General features: G+C 35.2%; 1 long non-coding RNA gene across 1 annotated transcript in view; it reads right to left on the bottom strand.

Moving 5' to 3' along the window:
* Positions 1-15,945, bottom strand: part of LOC118152203 (uncharacterized) — a 61,619-nt gene extending 45,674 nt beyond the window's left edge. The window contains exons 1-2 of the long non-coding RNA XR_008480057.2: positions 15,577-15,945; positions 5,176-5,281 (exon numbers count right to left, since the gene is read on the bottom strand). This is a non-coding gene — a long non-coding RNA (uncharacterized LOC118152203). The remainder of the gene's footprint in view (positions 1-5,175; positions 5,282-15,576) is intronic.
* Positions 15,946-16,823: the final 878 nt, after the last annotated feature.

Genomic DNA, 16,823 nt, shown 5'->3' with positions numbered 1-16,823 from the left:
ACAATGTACCAGAAATTCTGGGAAACAGCTAAGGCAATGTTAAGAAGGACATGTACAGGGACTATCTCAAGTTAACAAACTACCATGACAACTAAAATAACTAGAGAACCAACAGAAAGGAATCCCAAAGCTAGCAGAAGGCAAGAAATCACCAAGATGAGAGCTGAACTGAGGGATTTAGAGAACCAAAAGGCCCTTCAAAAAAAGTCAACAAATCCAGGAGCTGATTGTTTGAAACAACAACAACAATAAAACAGGTCACTGGTTAGACTAATCAAAACGAAAAGAGAGAAGATTCAAATAAACACAATAAAAAAATGAAAGAGGGATATTACCACTAACCCAATAGAAATGCAAACAACTTTCAGAAAATACTATAAACACCTCTATGCACATAAACTAGAAAATCTAGAAGAAATGAATAAAGTCCTGGACACATACACCCTCCCAAGACTAATTCAGGAAGAAATTGAATCCATGAATAGACAAATAATGAGTTCTGAATTTGAGGCAGTAATAAATAGCCTACCAACAAAAAAAGCCCAGGACCAGACTGATTCACAGTTGAATTCTACCAGAGGTACAAAGAAAAGCTGGTATCATTCCTACTGAATCTATTCCAAAAAATTGAAAAGGAGGGAGTCCTCCCTAACTAATTCTATGAGGCCAGCATCATCCTGATACCAGAACCTAGCAGAGATACAGCAAAAAAAGAAAACTTCAGGCCAATATCCTCAACGAACATTGATGCAAAAATCCTCAACAAAATAATGGCAAGCTGAATCTAGCAGCACATCATAAAGCTTATCCACCACGATCAAGTAGACTTCATCCCTGAATGTAAGGTTTGTTTAACATATGCAAAACAATAGATATGATTTATAACATAAACAAATCTAAAGAAAATAACCACATGATGATCTCAATAGATGTTTCTCTTCATGTTAAAAACTCTCAATAAACTCGATATCAAAGAATCATACCTCAAAATAATAAACATATGTGACAAACCCACAGCCACTATTATACTGAATGGACATAAGTTAGTACCATTTCCTTTGAAAACTGGTATAAGACAAGGATGCCCTCTCTCACCACTCGGATTCAACATAGTATTGGAAGTTCTTACCAGGGCAATCAGAAAAGATTTTAAAAAGCATATTTAAATAGGAAGAAAGGAAGTCAAACCATCTTTGTTTGCAGAAGACATGATCCTATGTCTAGAAAACACTACTGTCTCAGCCCAAAAGGTTCTTAAGCTGGTAAGCAACTTTAGCAAAGTCTTAGGATACAAAATCAAATGCAAAAATCACTAGCATTCCTATACACAAACAACAAGCAGGCCAAGTGCCAAATCATGAATGAACTCCCACTCAAAATTGCTACAAAGAGAATAAAATACCTAGGAATTACCTATAAAATATCAGCTCACAAGGGAAGTGAAAGATCTCTACAATGAGAACTACAAACCACTGCTCAAGGAAATCAGAGAAGACACAAACAAATGGAGAAACATTTCATGCTCATGAATAGGAAGAGTCAGTATTGTGAAAAAGGCCACACACTGCCCAAAGTAATCTACAGATTTGGTACTATTCCCATTTAAACTACCATTGACAGTCTTCACAGAATTAGAAAAAACTATTTTAAAATTCATATGAAACCAAAAATGATCCCAAATATCCAAGACAACCCTAAGCAAAAAGAACAAAGCCGGAGGCATCACACTACCTGACTTGACACTATACTACAAGGCTTACTATACTATACTGTAGTAACCAAAATAGCATGGTACTGGTACAGGAACAGACACATAGAACAATGGAACAGAATGGAGTACCCAAAAATAAAACTGCACACCTCCAACCATCTGATTTTTGACAAACCTGACAAAAACAAGAAACAGTGAAAGGATTCCCATTCAATAAATGGTGCTGGGATAACTGGCTAGCTATACGCAGAAAATTGAAACTGGACCCCTTCCTTATACCTTTTACAAAAATCTACTCCAGATGGATTAAAGACTTAAATGTAAAACCCAAAACAATAAAAACCATAGAAGAAAACCTAAGCAATACCATTCAGGACATAGGCAGAGGCAAAGATTTCATAACAAATGTGCCAAAAGCAATTTCAACAAAAGCAAAAATTGACAAATGAGATTTAATTAAATGAAAGAGTTTCTGCACAGAAAATAAACTATCATCAGAATGAACAATCAGTCTACTGAATGGGAATCAATTTTTGCAATTTATCCATCTGAGAAGCTTCTAATATCCAGCCTCTATAAGTAACTTAAACAAATTTACAAGAAAAAACAAACAACTCATTTAAAAAAATGGGCAAAAGAAATGAACAGATACTTCTCAAAATAAGACATGCAGCCAACACATATGAAAAAGCTAAATGCCACTGAACATTAGAAAAATACAAATCAAAGCCACAATGAGATACCATCTTAAACCTGTCAGAATGGCTATTATTGAAAAGTCAAAACAGAACAGATGCAGGTAAAGTTGTGGGAAAAAAAGGAATGCTTTTGTACTTGTTGGGAGTATAAATTAACTCACCCATTGTGGAAGGCAATGTGGCAATTCCTCAAAGACCCAGAGGTAGAAATACCATTTGACCCAGCAATCCCATTACTAGATATATAGCCAAAGAACTATAAATCATTCTATTATAAAGATACATGCACACATATGTTAATTGCAGCACTATTCACAGTAGCAAACACGTGGAATAGAAAACGTTGATATCCATCAATGACGGGCTGGATAAAGAAAATGTGCTACATATATGCCATGGAATACTATGAAGCCATAAAAATGAATGAGATTATGTCCTTTGCAGGGACATAGATGGAACTAGAAGCCATTATCCTCAGCAAACTAATGCAGGAAGAGAAAAACCAAATACTTAAAAGTGGGCGCTGAAAAATGAGAACGCATAAACATGAGAGAGGAACAATACACACTGAGGCCTGTTGGAGAGTCAGTGGGGGACAAGCAAGAGCATCAGGAATGCTCATGGATGCTGGCCTTAATACATAGGTGATGTGGTGATCTGTGCAGGAAACCACCATGGAACATGTTTACCTATGTAACAAACTTGCATATCCTGCACATGTACCACTAAAGTTAAATAGAAAAGGAAGTGAAAAACCAAGATCCTCAACATAATTAGTCTTTAGAGACATGCTAACTGAATACACAAGGAGACATCACTGCCTTTCTACTACAATACATTTTTTAAAAAATCTGACAATACCAACCTCTGGTGTGGAAGTGGAGCAACAGCATTACATTTCTGCTTATAGTGCAAAATGGTACAGCCACTCCAGAAAACAATTTGACAGTTTCATACTAATTGCAATATATACTTACCATATGACCCAACAATCCTGCTCTTAGATATTTAACCAAAGTAAATATAAATATATGTCCATACAAATACCCGTATGTAATTGCTCAGAATCATCAAAAATTGATCACAACCCACTGGTCCATACCTGGTGAATGGGTACACAAACTATGGTATATCCATATATGGAATACCACTGGGCAATAAAAAGGGGGGAAAAACATAATTGTTTTCTGAATCCAGTTTATAACATTCATAAAAAGGCAAAACATTAAGACCAGACATCAGATTAGTAGTTTCCAGAGAATGACAGATGTGGAGATTGTCACAAAGATCAGAAGGGATATTTGAGGGATGATAGGAATGGTCTGTAAACTTGACTGAAATGGTAATGACATGATGGTGTAGATTTGTAAAAACTTATCAAATTGCACACATAACAGAGGTAAGTTTTATAATATGTAATTTATACCTCAACAAAGCTGACTTTAAGATATATAGAAGTCTTTAAAATCCAAAGAGCAAGGAATAATTCATTGTTAAATCTTAACTTCACCCTTTCTTCCACAATTTGAGATTTTCACCTTAGAGCAAAATACCTAACTCTTTTGCCTACCTATTGGAGAAAATTCTGTAATGAGTTTCTTCATAATGATTAGCATCCATATCTTGTCCTCCCCCTTGAAAACAGACTGGTTAATTTCATAAAAACAAGCCATTTCCTTTTCTTTAAAATTCTGCTTGCCCTCTTAAAATCCTGACAGAAGCTGCAAGAGAGAAAAGGATGTCTTTATAAAAACTCTCTTCCTCCTAATTTTTCAGAAATAAAGTGTACCCAATCCAAAGTTGCATTGTTTCTCATACTGTGTTTTCTTTATCCATACTTACTCTTTGACTTACTAGTTTATTTTAGTAACTTTTCTGTAGAGTGGGACCTATCTAATATTTCCAGGGTGTGAAAGCAGATAATGGGAATTTTAAAGGCACTTCCAAATCTTGTATTATGTTATTAAGAATATAAAGAATGCACTCAAAGACACTCAGCAAAAGTGTTCTCCAACTGAATGAAATCTGAGTTTCATGGTATTGCCAATAAATATTTATTTGTAAAATAAATGAGCAACTTACATTCATTCCATCCTATTCTAATAATCTCCCTTACTGGTTTATGTTTAGACTTTTCTATGCCTCATTATGTTAAAGAAAAATTACACTTGTTTTCTTATAAAAACGTGTTCTATTGGTTCATAAGGCAAGAATAATAATTCACATTTTTTAATGTTTATGTGTTAGACAAGCATTGCTCCAAGTACTTTAATTTAACCTTCACAAAAAAATCTATGAGGCAGATTTTATTACCTTTGTTTGAGAAATTAGGGAATGGAAACACAGAAACACAGAGAAGTTAGGCCATTTGCCCAAGATCACACAGCTGTTAAATAGAGGAGTCAGAATTTGAAACTAAGCAGTTATGGCTCCTGAAACACCATCTATAACTTTAACTCAATATTGTCCCTCAAAGAGAAAGCTGTTAATTAAACAAGAACACATTCGTTTAAAAGCAAATACTTCATGAATACATACAATGGCTTGAATGCCTTTCTAGGAACTGGGAAAATAATAGTATAATGTTAAATGAACACATCTTTCAACTCACCAATTTCTCAATAAAAATTTTAAATAACTGAGAAATAAAAGTATGTTTTCAGTATAGACATAAAAACAACTAGTGTATCAGTCCATTTTTGAGTTGCTATGAAGGAATATCTGAGGCTGGGTAATTTAGAAAAAAAAGAAGTTTAATTGGCTCACAGTTCTGCAGGCTTTACAGGAAGTGTTATACTGGGAACTGCTTCTGGTGAGGCCTCAGGAAGCTTACAATCACAGTGTAAGGTGAAGAGGGAGCAGGCACATCACACTGCAAGAGCAGAAGCAAGAGAGGTGGGGAGGTGCCACACATTTTTAAACAATCAAACTCATGAGAACTCACTATCACAAAGATAACATCAAGACACTCATGAGGATAAGGGATCTGCCCCGTGACGCAAACACCACCCACTATCTCCAACACTGGAGATTACATTTCAACATGAGATTTGGAGGGGCAAACAGCCAAACTAAATCAACAAGTTTGTGTCTTGAATTAAATCACTTTATTTGCTTCACTGCTTACTAAGACAATTTGGGCATATGAAGAAATCATAATAAACCGGAAAATTAAGATTAAAATATGGACATAATTAGCAGTTTTTAATGTGCCAAATACTGTATTGCTGAACACATAATTAATGGGGTCAGAAATTTCCAGGTTTATTATCTATGAAATGGGAGGTTGTATCAGAAAGTTATTTCAGGACAATTTGTTTTATCCCCTGGTATTAGACTTAAAGCCTATATGGATTGCAAACTTCTCATAATTCATAGAAAATTTCTTAGTTTTCAGTATCCTCTCTGTATTTCTAAGTCCACATAAATTATGGAGGAGTAAAAGAAACTAAACTCAGCTAATTTTATATTATTTTCTTCTATCAATTGTTATTTTTATCATGACTGGTTCACCCTTTAAGAGGAGTCTATTTCAGTATAATTTTTGAAGTTTCAAGTCAGATTTCCAAACATAGATTGAATTATTCTCTTAAACTAGTAAAAGTAATTTGAAAGAAGAAAGGAATGGAGAGAAAAAGGGATAAAGAGAGAGAAAAAGTGAAAGGAAGAAACTCAGATCTACCGCTAATTTTTTATTTGTTTGGCTTTTATTTTTATTGGGGGTGGTGAGGAGGAGGCGGGTTTGAACAGAAGGACAAGATACTTCCTTCTAAAGCTTTCTGCATGATGAAGTTAATTATCATTTCTTCTCTTCAGACATGGCTGGCTCCTTCCTAGGAAGTGCCAACATCTGTTGAGAGAACATCTGTTAGGCAAGAGGAGATACTGGGAGATAAGCTGCTTACTCAGACAATTTGGGCATATGAAGAAATCATAATAAACTGAACTGGAAAATTAAGATTAAAATATGGACATAATTAGCAGTTTTTAATGTGCCAAATACTGTATTGCTGAACACATAATTAATGGGGTCAGAAACTGCCAGTGATTGTCAGCAACTACAGCTCATAGTAGTTCAACCAGCTATTCAGAAGCATTTACTAGGTGGTGGGGTCACAGGTTTACTCAAGGTAAATGCTTACAAGAGAGCACACACTAAAATTTTGTCAGCTTGTATAAACTCCATGCACAGTCCTTTATAACCCAGGTCACTGTGTGCAGAGCATGAGGATTTTATATTACCTGGTTTCAACGTATGGTCCAACTACTTTAAATTTATGTAAATGCATGCACGTGTGTGTGTGTGTGTGCGCGTGTGTGTGTGTTTACTGTAAATACAAAGACAGTAATGGTGAGGAACACAAAATTATTTGGATCTTTATCACTTTTTTTAAAATTTCGCACACATGATCATCCCTGTTTCCAACAATCCTGTGAGACAGATTGGCCAAACCATTTTCTCCATTTTAAAATTGAGGAAACAATCACCAGTGGTTAAATGATTTGAGCCAGGTTATACAGGACTTGTATAAAATAAATTCAGACATTTAATTCTATATAATGCTTTGAATAAATTTATTAAAACATGAAATGGGTATCCTAAAATTCAAATTTTGACACTGAATCATACATTAGAAGCATAATCCAAAATATTCCCCAACCATATTCCCACCCAATACACACACACTCACTCCTCTCTCTCTCTCTCTTATTTAAAGCCGACAACTCTTAACTTCAGTTTCTAGAAAACTTTAAGTTAGAGTTTTTAATTTTGATCTTTCTACTATGCCAGCAGTATAATTTTCTTCTTTCAATCAGCTACAAGAGAGAAATTTAACTTGGCATACATTCTTCTTTTCAAATAGCTTGTGTGTTTTTCAAGTTTCAGTATTTAAAAAGATGCATTTTCTTAAAATACTAATAATTTCAGATTTTTATGTTGATAAAAGAAGTTTGTGTATAAAAGGGATTGAGTAAATACCAAGAGAACAGACTCTAAGGCTGATTAAAGCTAAAAGTCTAGGTTTTCAATTCTAAGAAACTGTTCTATTCTTTCCAGCAAAAAGCCTAAAATACAGAGAAGTCCAAACATTACCAGAAAAATATCTACTTTTTTCCAAGGTGGTACCAATGTCAGTACGGAAGAGCAGGCTAACTGGTTCAGCCTTATGCATTGCTTCTTGCATTCATAGTTAAGATATTATTGTGGAATCTGACTCCAGTGTTACCTGATAACTCTTCTACCTAAAATGATAGCAGACACCTGCAAAAGAATTTTGATTTATCAACAGGTCTATTAACAACTTAAAAGGGATCCTAAACTGTTAAAAAAAAAAAAGTCAGGAATACAAAGGAAGTCTACTATGTGGTAACTCTTCTCAGGAAGAAAACTGGCATATGTAAATCAAGACATCTAGAATATTTAAGTCCTAAACAGAACAAAACTAACCATAGTGCAATCTAAGTTCATATCCGTGTAATAATCCTCACTGCCCCAAAAGAATGAATCTGTTTACTAAGCCCCACCTGTGAACTTCATATTAGTTTCTTCCTTAACATTTTCAGAGTATATCTGGGCTTAAAGACCAGTCTTTAGAAGCACAGAAAGAAAACTCCAAACATAGCTACTCCAATCCTAATTGTATTACACTTGTCATCTATCTCACAATTAATTCAAAATTATATAAGATAATTTGACAGTTTTATTGATTTCTCCTCAACCTGAGACTCAGTGAACTGGATTATTTGTAGGTTATCCTTTTGGGGTGAGGGCTGGACTGGTTCTGTTGCCCAGGCTGAAGGGCAGTGGCGCAATCATGGCTTACTGTAGCCACGACTCCCTGGGCTCAAGCAATCCTCTGGAGTAGCTGGGACTACAGGCTTGCAGCACCACTCCTGGATGATTTTTGTATTTTTTGTAGAGACAGGGTTTCGCCATGTTGCCCAAGCTGGTCTCAAACTTCTGAGCTCAAGTGATCTGTTCGCTTTGGCCTCCCAAAGTGCTGGAATTACAGGTATAAGCCACCACAGTCAGCCTATTTGTAGGATATTCTGCAGGAGGTCAATAAAGGTTTTTGGTTACTGATGTTCAAACCAACCTGCTGTTTAACACCACTGCCAGAGGCAAAGCAGGTTACAAATCTTCCTTAGGGATCAGAAACAATTTGTAGAGGCCCATATTTATTAATAGCTTTGGAATGATATAGATACTTGGTTTATACCATAGAAAATGGAATCGATATTCTCCAAAATTCTAACAATATGATGTAATTGTCCATAAATTAGGAATCGCAAAATAAAATTGATCTTAGTCTTGAAACATTATGAGAAAAAATACTTATTGTCAAGAATTAAATCAACTAATATCAATCTTTTATCATAATTATCCAAGCTTAATCTGTTCATATTAAACAGATAGGTCAATATATTACACTTAGCCCCAGAAGATATATTTTACAATGAATTCTTCTGAGAACCTGTTCTGAGAAGGCATGTGATGCAAACAATCTTTAATATGAGGAAATGGAGATTTTTATTTCTACTCAAGGTGGGAAATGGCTTATCATTTCTTTGAAACATTTTCAGACTAAAATAATCTTATCCCTAATTTAGCAAGTGGAACTTTGGAGATTTGAGTGAACCTTCATTCAAATTCTGAAACACACTCAGAAATATTTCTTGGGGAAAATCCTTACTATACTCACAAGTCTTGATGTGGTTTCTCCATCTCACAAACAAATAAATATATGTGGAGCCTTAATTTTCACAGAGGAAAGTCACATCACCACATGTGTGTTGGATTCAAGTATTTGTAGCCAACCATTTGTTTGCCTTTGGCTGTGTGAATATAAATGGACTTGACTCATACAAATAAAAAGTCTAAAAAATTAAAATGCAAGTGAAAACTAGAATAATATTTATACCATATATGTCAAAGAATTTGCATCTTTGCTGACTTAAGAATTTTTAAAATGTGTTCTGAGATAGAAATGAGTTTTAAGTGGCACAACATTTCCAAAGGGCAATGTCAAAACATAATGACTGTATTAGGTTTGGTGCAAAAGTAATTATGGTTTTCACCAACAAACATAACGGTAACATAATGTGTGTGTGTGTGTGTGTGTGTCTCTGTGTGTGTGTGTGTGTGTGTATGTGTGTGTGTGTGTTTATGTGTGTATGTCTGTTCCATATGCTTACTATGCACTAAAGACACATTTTAGCAAAGTTCTATTGGCATGACAAACTAGACACACACACATAAACATACACACACATACAGACACACACAGGATTAGATGACACATGTGTACTTCCAGAATTTTTTTGAAATCTTAGTTCATGGTTATAATGAACAATCTTGATTTGGAACAAAGCAAAAATCTTGTGGTCCCCTAAGTGTTTAGGTGAAAACACTGATTATTATTGCTGATTACTATTAAGGTAATAGTTTAATTAATAGTAACTGCTAACATTCATTGGATGTGAAGAACAGTGCTTACTACAGCTATTTAATATCAAAGTAAGCCTCACAACAAACCCAGGAAGAAGTTACCATTATAATCTGTAATTTCAGATCAACTGAAGCTCAGAGATGTTAACTTATTCAAAATCACAGAGACATGATGTGCGAGAGCTAATATTCACAATCACACAGTTGAACCTCAGAGTTTTCAAATTCTTTGTGATTTTTGACTCAGTCAAAATTTCTGTCACTTTCTAGAACATTTTTTCAAGTAAATAATTAGGTATTCATACACAAATATGGTAAGAGCAGTATTACAACAGCAAAATCTTGGAGATAACATATGTCTCACATTAGATATTGTTTGAGTAAATTATGGTTACATATACAAAAATAGGGAACTTATTTCTCAAATAATTTTAAGGTCATTGAAAACAGTCACATATATTGCAGTGTGAAAAAATATTTGACTATCAGTTCACTTTTGTATATAAAGGTTTGTATTAATAGATAACAAAATGGTTAGAACAGTAAGTATCACAATGTTTATGTTTACTTCTAGCTAGAGAAATTAGAGTTTTTCTTTTCTCTTTTTATAGCTTTCTGTGTTTTCAACATTTCTATAAATGACATTTATTGCATTTACTTTTTAAGTTGAAAATTACATAAATTTGTGGTATAATCATAACCTTGTAAGCCCTTATAGTCCATCTATGTTCATTCTCTTTTTCCTTTGGTTTCTACTTTTTATTTCTTTCTTGGTTTTAATGTTTTAAATTTATCATATTTATTTATTATAAGTAGTTCACATATAATAGTTTATTTGTGCTTTGATTGTTAAATTTCTTAAATCCTAATGGAATCCAATATATGTATAGTGGTCTCTTCTGGAAGACCCATTACATCCATTGCCAGATCTCAAACACACAAATGAACTCACCTACAAACTTGGATAAATAGTCCTTTTAAACCAAAACATAAACCCATTATATTATCTTTTCATGTTTAATCCTGCATCAGATGATTATTTTACATAAATTTTTACTAAAAAAATAATTTGATCTGAGAACATCTGCCAGAACCTGGAACACATTTTTTTCAATTCTTGACCTGAAGTTTAGTACCAATATCATATATCTGCTCTCTCAGAGACTTGACATATCATCATACACAACTCATACATGTGCCATGCATTTGCATAGATACTTAACACTTCTAAGAGTACTTTTACACGCATTGACTCAACTAATCTTCACAAGACTACAACACAAGTATCACCAGACTAACTTAGATAAAAATGTCATGATGGTTACTTTTAGCTGATGCTTAAGGCTATTACTTTTTCTAACAGAAGCATGATACTTCACTTAGCAGTACTAATAGATGTATCAATATTGACTCCATGTTACATGTTAAGCATCAGTGTTTTCAGCAACAGACTTTGGAGACCACCAGAATTTTGGTTTGTTTCTAATCAGCATCGTTCATTACAACTGTGAATTAAGCCTTAAAAAAAAGCACACATATATCATCTACGTGTGTGTGTGTGTGTGTGTGCGCGTACTTCTAGTTTGTCGTGCCATTAGAACTTTGCTAAAATGTGTGTTTAGTGTGTACTAAACACATGGAACACACACACACACACACACACACACACACACACACAGGTTTTTCCTGTGAAGAATAATTAAGCTGAAAATGTGTTCTTCCCGGTGGATAAAAATGCAATTAAATGTCAAATCTTTCCTTTCAAAAGACAGAGTAAATGTTCCTTTTTTAAAAAAAAAAAAACCCAGATGGTTAAATGTATGCTTTTGAAATTTTTCTGTTTGAAGATAATCTTTTTGCCTCACAATTCCCCGAGACTCTTCTCTCCTTCAGTACTCTTAACAGTTTTTTCTCAGCCCTCAAACACTGCTGCAATTAAAGAGGATGTCCATTTCCTTTTCCTTCACATTTCTTCTTCCACTGCTTTCCTCAATGACCCTCCCTTCTCTCTAATGGCTCCCTGGTCAGCTCACATTCTAGAACTCCAACTGTTTCAGCCCCTGTCATCTCTCTCTGCACTTGCACCATACACATATCTTTGAAGACACTAGCTTCTAGCAATAATTTTTGGTCATGAAGGCATTTCTGTTTATTAGATCTTAGCCTCTCTCTTAATTTTTTTCAACTCTTAGGTGCAATTAGGAATCACAAATACAAAAATGAATTATGCTGATTCCCTAACTCTCACAAAAGTAGGCCCTACTGTACTTGTAAAAGTAATTCATAAACAATAACCAAAGAACCAGAGAGCTATTTCAGCAGCAGGCTAATCAATATTGTGAAAAACTGAGTGTTTGTGAAGAGGGAAAGACCTAGCCTAGTGTGATGGTAATCTAGTTAAACATCCTCAAACTTGCAACAAAAGAAATTCCTCTACATTCTTTCAAGCATTTTTTTTAGTAGGATATTCCACAAATCATGTTATGATAGGCTTTCTACTGCACACATCAAGTAAAAGATTCTTGAATAAATATATGAACTCTAAGGTGTTGGCATTATGGATGTGTTAGATGCATCAAATTTTAAGCTCTGAGTTTCTGAAACATGTAAAAATGTCTCATCTGCCTGTGAAGATGTCTATCTTATGAAAGTGGGCAGAAGTGTTCAAGCTCTCAACTCTTACTTTGAATTTGTGCAAAGCATTAACCATCACATTGAAAGATACATAATTCAGCCTTCTTTTCTCTCACATGTGCTTAGCTTTGACTTTGCCAAAAAAGTGGGCATTTTGCCTCTAAAAACAACAAGTGGTTGTATTCTGTATATTCTCATCTTCCCTTGATGACACCTCTGATTGCATCTAACCTGCCAGCAGAGTTGGACTAGAAACAAGAGCTTTCATTTGGCCACGAGAACAAAGAACAATTGTTTTTGTTAAGCAGTGAAGTTTCTAATGCAGCCAGAGATTACAGAAAAGAATCCTCATAAGGGAAGAAGAAAAAAATTCCCCATCATGTCAGCACTGTCAGTGACCAAAGCCATACTCCAGTGTATGACCTATGGCCCTCAAAGCAGAGGAATATTTCTTCCTCTATAAAGTGAGTGTTATTTGATTAAATGAATGTTTCTCTAATAAATAGCATACTTAAGGTCTTTCAAAAAGCTCCGAACAACCGTCTTATCTGGAGCCAAATAAAAGATATATTGGCAAAAACAAAACTTTCATCTAAATTAATAATGTCTTTATATATCCCTGTCCAGATCTGCATTGGCTCAAGAATTGGGAAGCATTTCCCCAGTAATCATTCTGTAACCACTGAGTTTTCTAGCAAAGCCAGCATCCTCTGTATTGAGCGAAGTTCACAGGACCTATTTCTGAGGGTGTCTTTGTCTTCCTGTCCATTACCACTGTGTGATATTCATTAGTCAATCACAAAAGAGCTGATTATTTCACGTCAGTAGAAAGGCACTTTGGATTTCACTTAAAATTAAAAAATAAAATAAACTTAACTTCAATAGAGGATATATACACTTTCCCTTCCCCACTCCTTTTTAAAAAAATCTTCACTATTCTTTTTGAAATTGAATTTGTTGGCAGGGATAGACTATCTGCCTATTTTGAAAACGGCATTAGTAAAAAAATTAAATCCTAGTAATAGTTCAGAAGCTTGAATGAGTTGATGGTCCATCACCTTCTGGGCACCATCCCAGATATAAAGTCATTGCTCATTTGGGCACTAATTGGTATCCTTCTTGGTGGTTATTGGAGAATTAAGCAGGCAGATTACTTTTTCATCTTCCTGTCTGAGACGTCCCCATTATTATACCATCTCTGGTAAGGTAGTAAACGGAAAATTTTACTCCTTCTTGTCTTATAATATATGCCACAACAACTTGAAAGATTAATACAAATTAAATAGCAATTACACTTTCACAATCTTTTAGTCTTCAATTTGAGCTAATTTCTATCAATTAAATAATAAAATTCAAATACTCAACACTTACTCTGTTTACCTGTCTTTTCTAAGAAGTGCTATATATATATATATATATATATATATATATATATATAAATCCTCATGAAATTATATATATATAATTTCATATATATAATTTCATGAGGATTTATTTATAGGGCATATTAATTCAGGTATAAGAAAAGCAGTGGTAAAGAGACAGCCAAAGTGCAATGACTCAGACAAGGCAAAGCTTAACCTCTCTTTTATAATGAACACTGATTCCTGAGGTTGTCCAGGGACTCTGTGGCAGAAGCAGTTCTGTCACAACTGTAGTTTCCACTTCTATACCTAAAATGACTGCTGCAGTTGTCACCATGATCCAGATAGAATGAAGTGAGAAATAGGAAGTACTGGGAAAACAGTAGGCCCTAAGAAGTGCCTAGAAAGTTACAAACATCACTTCCTGCAAACAAGCAGGATCTGGAGAGATTTGCTAAGGCATTTTCCCATAAAGCGACTGCTTATTAATAGGGATGCCATGGATTGTAATGTACAGAAAATGCATGGTTGAGATAATTGCCTTTTATCTGTGTAATCATGAGTAAAACTGACCTCCTCTGGATCTCCATTTCTTTTTAAGTAAAATTTAAAAGTTCAATGACATCATTTCCAACATCTCCTAAACCTCCAAATTTCATGATTATGTTTAGAAATATGCACATATAAAATAAAACTGATATTGTGCTATAGATTACAAATTTAGAAGAACCAGAATTTTGTCCAATCTGTCACAGGATGAAATTGGAAAAAAGCTGCCATTTTTGTTTGATTTTTATCATTTAATAGCTAGCATTATCCAAAATGAGTTTTGCTTAATATTAATTCCATAAAATTCTCTGAGAAAAACAAAGGCAATTCTATGATATTTTAACTAAAATACTTTTGGTTATAATTGAAAAATAAAGAACTAGATTAATATAAAGGGATAATGTTTATAAAGAATACAGAATGTCAGGCCACCATTTATGCTATTTGGGAAACTTAGCCATTCCAGCCTGTGGGCTTTGAGCAGTACCCTAGAACAGCACAGCTACTCTGTGAAAAGTGTAGGCATACTGCTTTTTTAGTCAGGTCCCCCGTCCCATTCCTCCTCACTGGGCAGGACCTCCCAACTGGAGATTCCAGGTATCCCCACCAGTATTCCATAGCCTACAGAAATTTGAAAACTCCCTGTGAGGGAACTCTCAGAGGGAGGGGTGGGCCTCCATCTTTGCTGTTTGAGCGACTTAGCAGTTTTAGCCTTTGGGCCTGAAGAGCCCAAGCTGACAGGGGGTGGAGGTGGTACCCCAGCACAGCACAGCACCTCCATGAAAATGTGACCAGACTGCTTCTTTAAGCAGGTCCCTAATCCTGTTCATAATGACTGGGGGACTCTCCCAACCAAGGTCTCTGGTTACCCCCACTGACAGAGGTTTCAGGTCTCCCTAGGATGGAGCTCACAGGATAAGGGGTGGGCCTTCATCTTTTCTATTTCATATCTTAGCTGTTTCAACCTTGGGCTTCAGAGTGTCCAAGGTGACCAGGGGAGTGGGGGCTGAATTGGGCCCCCAGAACAGCACAGCTGCTCTAAGAAAATGTGGCTAAACTACTTTTTATAAGCAGGATGCTGATCCCATTTCTCCTGACTGGTTGAGACCTCCCATCTGAGGTCTCCAGTTACCTCCTACAGGTCCACTCAGGCTGGCAAAAGGTACATACCTTCTTGGGATGGAGCTTTCAGATGAGGGTGCAGGCTGCCGTTTTTGCTGTTTCACAACCTTCAGGGGTGGTACATCAGGGACTGGAAAATTTGAGGTGTCCAGGGACTGGAGTGGACCCCTAGGATACTGTAGCAGCCCTATAGAAAAGGGGTCAGATTATTAAAAGAAAAAAAATCCAAAGGTCAGCAACAACAAAAATTGAAGTAGATACGTCCACAAAGATGAGAAGGAATGAGCACAAGAACGCTGAAATAGCAAAAAGCCAGAGTGCCCTCTTTCCTTCAAATGACCACATCACCTCTCCAGCAAGGGCTCAGGACTTAGCTGAAATTACAGAAGGAGAATTCAGATATGGATAGGAACAAAATTTAATGAACTAAAATAGTACATTGTAACCCAATGCAAGGAAGTTAAAAATCATGATAAAACATTCCAGAAGCTGACAGACAACATAGCCAGTATAGAGAAGACAAAAGCCAAATGATAAAGCTGAAAAACACAATACAAGAATTTCATAATACACAAGCATTAATAGCAGAATAGACTAAGCAGAGGAAAGAATCTCAGAGTTTGAAGACTATCTTTTTGAAATAAGACAGGCAGACAAGAATGGAGATAAAAAGAATAAAATTGAATGAATAATACTTTCAGGAAATATGAGGTTATATAAAGGGACTGAATCTATTACAGATTGGTGTTCCTGAAAAAAAAAAGATAGGGATGATACAACCAATTTGGAAAACATTTCAGGATATCATCCCTGAAAAATTCCCCAACCTAACTAGTGGGGCCAATATTCAAATTCAGGAAATGCAGAAAAAGCCAATGAGATACCATGAGAAGATCATCCCCAAGACACACAGTCATCACATTCTCCAATGCAGAAATGAAAGAAAAAATATTAAAGGCAGCTAAAGACAAATGCCTAGGTCACCTACAAAGGGAAGCCCATGAAATTAACAGTGAGCTTCTCAGCTTAATCACTACAAGCCCAAGGAGACTAGGGGCCAATATTCAACATTCTTAAATCAAAGAACTTCCAACCCAGAATTATATAACTGGCTAGATTAAGCATAAGTGAAAAAGAAATAAGATGATTTTCACACAAGGAAATGCTAGGGGAATTTGTTACTAACAGACCTGCCTTACAAGAACTGAAGGAAACACAAAATATAGAAAGACTATTACCAGCTGCTAGAAAAAAACACTGAAGTATACAGACCAGTGAAACTATAAAGCAACCAC

Source organism: Callithrix jacchus, chromosome 3 (genome assembly GCF_049354715.1).
Source record: "Callithrix jacchus isolate 240 chromosome 3, calJac240_pri, whole genome shotgun sequence".
Lineage (NCBI taxonomy): Eukaryota > Metazoa > Chordata > Mammalia > Primates > Cebidae > Callithrix > Callithrix jacchus.
The sequence above is the reverse complement of the archived record's forward strand: the minus strand, read 5'-3'. Positions and strand labels throughout refer to the sequence as shown.